The sequence below is a fragment of the Priapulus caudatus genome, unplaced genomic scaffold, assembly GCF_000485595.1.
Source record: "Priapulus caudatus unplaced genomic scaffold, Priapulus_caudatus-5.0.1 Scaffold3548, whole genome shotgun sequence".
Taxonomy (NCBI): Eukaryota; Metazoa; Priapulida; class Priapulimorpha; order Priapulimorphida; family Priapulidae; genus Priapulus; species Priapulus caudatus.
In genome coordinates this window covers 9,647-15,849 of record NW_014580609.1, presented here as the reverse complement: position 1 = coordinate 15,849, position 6,203 = coordinate 9,647, and the positions used below count along the sequence as shown (strand labels likewise).

General features: G+C 40.5%; 1 long non-coding RNA gene across 2 annotated transcripts in view; it reads right to left on the bottom strand.

Annotated features, from left to right (window-relative positions):
* Window positions 1-1,071: 1,071 nt before the first annotated feature.
* Window positions 1,072-6,203, bottom strand: part of LOC106819492 — a 7,886-nt gene continuing 2,754 nt past the window's right edge. Inside the window, exons 1-3 of one of the 2 annotated variants that reach the window (XR_001395440.1) lie at window positions 5,145-5,219; window positions 2,115-2,220; window positions 1,072-1,093 (exon numbers count right to left, since the gene is read on the bottom strand). This is a non-coding gene — a long non-coding RNA (uncharacterized LOC106819492). Of the gene's footprint in view, window positions 1,094-2,114; window positions 2,221-5,144; window positions 5,220-6,203 lie in introns of those variants that run through there. The other variant, XR_001395439.1, reaches the window with a different exon arrangement.

Here is a 6,203-nt window from a genome sequence, read left to right as displayed (position 1 = left end):
TCATCGCATAGATCAAAACGTTTTGATATTATCGCCCGATTTCATCGCCCGATGTCATCGCATAGATCAAAACGTTTTGATATTATCGCCCGATTTCATCGCCTAGTGTGTCCGGGGCCGGCGATAACATCGCCCGATTGTACAATTCATCAGCCAATGGACAACAAGCACATGCATAATTTCTGATCACTGAACCAGAGTGAACACGATGCGCTCAGACACAATGCGCGAAATCACAATGTATTTTTTTTCAGCACAACGGCGCTGCGTTTTGCTGTGTAGTGTCGTGCCGTGTGTGTGCTTGTGCGCGTGTGTGCGTGTGTGTGTGCTTCATTCACCGGCGATTTAATCGCCCAATTTAATCGCCTAGTGTGTCCACTCGACTCGCGCGATAGAATCAGGTGATTTTGTCGCCCGATTTTATCGCCCGATCTAATCGCCTAGTGTGCCTGGCCCTTTAGCCTTGTACTTGCACAACTTGGCAGAGACTGAGCAGTTCAACCCTCAGCAATTTGAAGTTTATTATGTTTCTCTTTTTTTAAGCAAGTATTTTTGTCTTTGGTGTCCCCAAAGATTAAAATACTCAACTCAACAGTGATATTTTTGTGATGAAGATTGTTTAATAATGCTGCCTCAGAGTGCAGGAAATTACATCTAAGAGGCGTAATTTTCCAAAAAAATTCTGGGGGAGGGTTCCCAGACCCCGCCTAATCAGGGACCCCTTCCCGAACTCACCCCCATAGTCTATTTTTTCACTATTGTTTGACAAGCATTTTTGTTTTAAAATTTGGGCCAGTTAACCTATATTGACTCACTCGCCCAGTTTGGCAAAAGGTTTTTATTTTAAAACTCTAACACTGTTGTAGGTAAATAATTAAACCATTTTATCACCATGTAAAATCTCTTTCTTATGCTTAATTGCACGCCGCATTACTTTTAGAGAACAATTTGAAATTTAGGAAAACCATCTAAAATTTAGGAGGACCATCTAAATTTCAAACTAGATGGTCCTGTGGACCATCTCTTTTTTTCTCCTTATTTCTACCCCTGAAAGCATCCAATTAGTACATACCTTACTTGTTGCCTTATTGCCCTGGGCAGCATAAAAACAAGTACATACTTGATAATCATGTAAACTTATCACTAAAAGCCTTAATAACCTAAATTCCTCACAGTAGCTAAACTTAGCCAACACTTACATGCCATTTAAAAACCCATCATTGGGAAAATCAATATGTATGGTACTACATGCTATGTTTGTGTGTGTATTGTACAGTGCTTGTTGTGTACGGACAGTTGCGTAAGATAGAAGTAGGTATGCATTGGCAACTGGAACTGTGTTCACCGGTAAATTGGGACATTTTTTATGGTTATCAAGATGTACTAATAAAACGGATGGTATTAAACCCATGACTATACACATGGCAAAAATGATCATTAATCTCGTAAGCACATAAACTGAGAATGACCAGCTGATAGCTGTGGCACACTGTGTTGGTGCATAAACATTTCGTAACTGACACAGTATAGGTTGCACAAGCTAACTTTCAATGTCTGCACTTAGCATTCTATTTTAATTCTGTAAAGAAGCAAAAACTTCTATTAAGCAACTAAATATGTTGTTATACTCTATAAAGATTGAATAGATTTTATCTGGACAGAAGATATATACTCTTAAATGAAGGATTGCAAGAAGAAATCCCTCAACAATAGGGATTATAGGCCTAACCCTCGATTTACACATATTTGATGTTTTTGGTAATTTTTCAATGTACTACACTCTGCTGGCCCCTTTTTTGATTGTCAACGAGAAAACAATGGCGTTCCCAGTGCCTCACAAAATAACAACCTCCCGTAATATACACTATTTGTTATTTGAAATATTCATTTCCAATTTACATATATATACGCCATTTTCCAAACCTTACCCGTCACAGAAATGAAAAATAAAAATATAACATAACAATAAAAATATCACGGAAATTACGCTATTGTATAATGAAAAATATTCCTTAAAAGTTTCATATTTTTCAGTGAAGAGAGATGTTTATTTGTTTTCTACAGCATAATTAATATATGGCAATTGCGTAGTTTTGTAAGCCTTCTACACATACCACACGAGACAGAAGATTCTATATTTTGAAGTGCTGTGGTTACAATATCCTCTTCATCGGACAGTTCAATTGCCTCGTCATAGGGCTGATTTACCAACTTCTGGAACTTTGAAAAAGAAAACCAGCATGAACAGAATTACAGATAGAGATGAAGTAGTATACACGACGTCATGACTCATATACTGCGTGCTCATCTCTTGAGTCTTAGCTATCATGATATATAATTATTAATTAATAAATTATACCTAAAAATCCAAAGTGGCGATGCATTATCCACTCAAGCATCTTTTCTTGGCTGAACTACAAAAACTAAATTCCACTGTCACTGAACAATAACTGAATAAGCATTTGAGACAGGTGATTACTCATTAAATTAATTAACTAAACCACTGTTCGAAACAGTGTCAGTGTTCCTAAATGCGGCAAATTACTACCCGCCGCGAATTCCCGCACCGTCTAGGTAAACGCTTGTTTCCATACCTCAAATCGCCCTCGGTTGTTTCTGGTGTGCAGGTTAAACTATGGTTTAAACTCCGTTTAATTGACTGCATTATATTTTAAAATAGCGCTTTGCATTTAGAATGTCCACCATTACACTTACGTTATCCATTCGATTCGAAACGGTGAAAAGAGAGCTTGGAATACGTCTTTTACGGGCAAGGGCTATGGTAGCTCTAGAACTATAGCCCTCCGCTCTACCGCAGGCGGAGCGGAGGGCTATAGTTACTAGAGCTAGGGCTATGGAAACAATATGGATATGGCCCAGTCACATGTATTTAATACAAAAGTGCAATGCAGGCAAACCAATTAAACCAAAGATGAATAAGGCATCTAAGAACTCAAAACTCTGTTTTAAAATATAATACCGTCTAAGACTAAACGGTATAAACGGAGTTTAACCTGCACACCGGAACCGACCGAGGGACCAACAAATTGTGCCCTAAAAATTTTTATATTCTGATGTTATTTTAGGTGATTCTGATGTGCTCTGATCATGTGTTCTGATTATTTTATGTTATTCTGATGTTTTATTTATCCTAAAATAACATCAGAATACAAAAGATTTTAGGGCACAATTTATTGGTCTGACTCTAAGCCTGGTCGGGTTAATCTAGACTATGGAGTATACATGGTCTCACGACACGTACGTTATACTATACCGTACACAGGGACTTGAGGCGGAAAAAAAAAGTGTTATATATATAAATAGAAGTATTATATATTATACTACTTCTATTTATATACGCAGTGGCTGGAGGTACGGTAGCCGTCGGTCGTTGAAGCCCCTTTTTGGCGTTAGGGTTAGGATTAGGGTTAGGATTAGGGTTAAGGTTAGGTTTAGGGTTATGGTTAGGGTTAGGGTTAGGGTTAGGGTTCTAGCTCATCTAAACTCTCAAATCGTGAATTTATTTCCCAAGGCGTTATTTCTAAATCTGGCGCCACCGCCGCCATCTTTGTCTCGTTAAGTATGAAAGCGAATGGACTCCCGTACCCGTAGCCTCGAGACATTAAGATACGGCTACCGTACCCGTAGCCACTGCCATTTAGGCATATACCGTAACACTTTTTTTTCCGCCTCAAGTCCCTGTGATACCTAGACCAAATAATTCTGTCCCATATAACCTTTTTTATATTTTGGTGAGGGTTATATTGGCCAATATAACCCTCACCAAAATATAAAAAAGGTTATAATATACACAGTGGCTATATGCCCGGCAGCCGGCGTATATCTGACGGCTGCCGGGCACGGTGTTCGATTTCCTAAATGCCCGGCAGTTTTTAATTTTTAGCGTTATCTCAAGTAAACAAGGGTTAGGGTTAGAGTTAGGATTAGGGTTAGGGTTAGGGTTAGGTTTAGGGCTAGAGTTAGGATTTTTGTTAGGTTTAGGGTTAGGGTTAGAGTTAGTGTTAAGAACTGCCGGGCATTTAGGAAAACGAAGACCGTGCCCGGCTGCCGGGCATATAGCCACAGCGTATAATATACGCAGTGGCTGGAGGTACGGTAGCCGTCGGTCGTTCAAGCCCCTTTTTTGCGTTAGGGTTAGGGTTAGGGTTAGGATTAGGGTTATGGTTAGGTTTAGGGTTAGGGTTAGGGTTAGGTTTAGGGTTAGGGTTAGGGTTCTAGCTCATCTAAACTCTCAAATCGTGAATTTATTTTCCAAGGCGTTATTTAGAAATCTAGCGCCCCCGCCGCCATCTTTGTCTCGTTAAGTATGAAAACGAATAGACTCCCGTACCCGTAGCCTCGAGATATTAAGATACGGCTACCGTACCCGTAGCCACTGCCTATAATATACACAGTGGCTATATGCCCGGCAGCCGGCGTATATCTGACGGCTGCCGGGCACGGTCTTCGATTTCCTAAATGCCCGGCAGTTTTTAATTTTTTGCGTTATCTCAAGTAAACAAGGGTTAGGGTTAGAAATAGGATTAGGGTTAAGGTTAGGGTTAGGTTTAGGGCTAGAGTTAGGGTTTTTGTTAGGTTTAGGGTTATGGTTAGAGTTAGGGTTAGGAACTGCCGGGCATTTAGGAAAACGAAGACCGTGCCCGGCTGCCGGGCATATAGCCACAAACCATAACCCTAAACCTAACAAAAACCCTAACTCTAGCCCTAAACCTAACCCTAACCCTAACCCTAATCCTATTTCTAACCCTAACCCTTGTTTACTTGAGATAACGCAAAAAATTAAAAACTGCCGGGCATTTAGGAAATCGAAGACCGTGCCCGGCAGCCGTCAGATATACGTCGGCTGCCGGGCATATAGCCACTTAACCCGACCAGGCTGTGTGACTAACGTCAATACACCGGTATTCTAACCCTAGCAATACCGTTTCTTGGAGCTAATAGCCACTCTGTATAATATATGGGACAGAATTATTCGGTCTATGTGATAGGCCTACCGTATACGTCTATAGTTCATAATCTATAAATTTGCCTTGAAATCATATAAAATTAAAAATCCACATGCCTCACACGAAGACACTTAATAAAAACGTCATTCTGATAACTGACTTAACATATAAACATACTCTTATGCTTTGTTTGGCTGGTTGCTGTGGTGAAAAATTTTCCATAGTGAACCGTCCATATTTGTTGTTACGGTTTAGTACAAATGTTTCCCTGATGGGGGTGCTGGAAATCAACAAGTGAACTCGATTGGATTTCGTTATGCTGAGGGGCGCGTGTAAATGACATATCAAATATTTCCCGCTAAATCGTTATTAATAAAAATCTAGGGAGAAATCAGATTCTTAATTTTAAATAGCCTTTGGCTGGCACTACTCACAATGCACGAGTTGCACAATGCACTTCACAGCGGGACATTATTAACCCGACCACCGTCACGACCTTTTTGGGGGGTATAGGGGTGCTCGGCTCTAGCTCCACCTAAATGGGAAAATTTAGGGCAAAAAGATGGCTTAATTGACGGTGAAAACATTGGGCAAAAAGATGGATCGACAGTGAAAACATGTGGCAAAAGGTGGCCCGACAATGAAAAAATAGGGGGGAAAGGATGGCTCGATGGTGAAATCATGGGCAAAAAGATGGCTGGATGATGAAAAATGGGCGCATATGATTATCCTACGTCACTATGCGGAGTACCCCCCCTCGGGGCCGGTAGTCTATACCTATTTCAACACTTGTGTCGGTCACTTTCTAGTACCTATCCTCGATGAGAGTGTAAATGTTTGATGAACATATATCCTGCCTATTGACATCTATTTCTCGGTATATCAAACAAAAACACGACGCAAAGTTCGTGTCAGTCTCCATACACATATATCTCTACTTTATTCATGAGATATCATCGTTCGACTCATTTTGACGTGGTGAGTGATTTCTTTTTAGATATCCAGCGAAACCCAAGTTAAAAACACACAAATTATATATGGGAAACATGCATAAAAGTTTATGTTACTAGGACACACAAGCGCACTAATATACCTACGCTGCACGCACACACACCCACACCCACAAGCGCACGCAAACGCACACGCACAGAGAGAGAGAGAGAGAGAGAGAGAGAGAGAGAGATAAAGAGAGAGCGACAGAGGGAGAGAGAGAGAGAGAGCGAGAGAGAGAGAGAG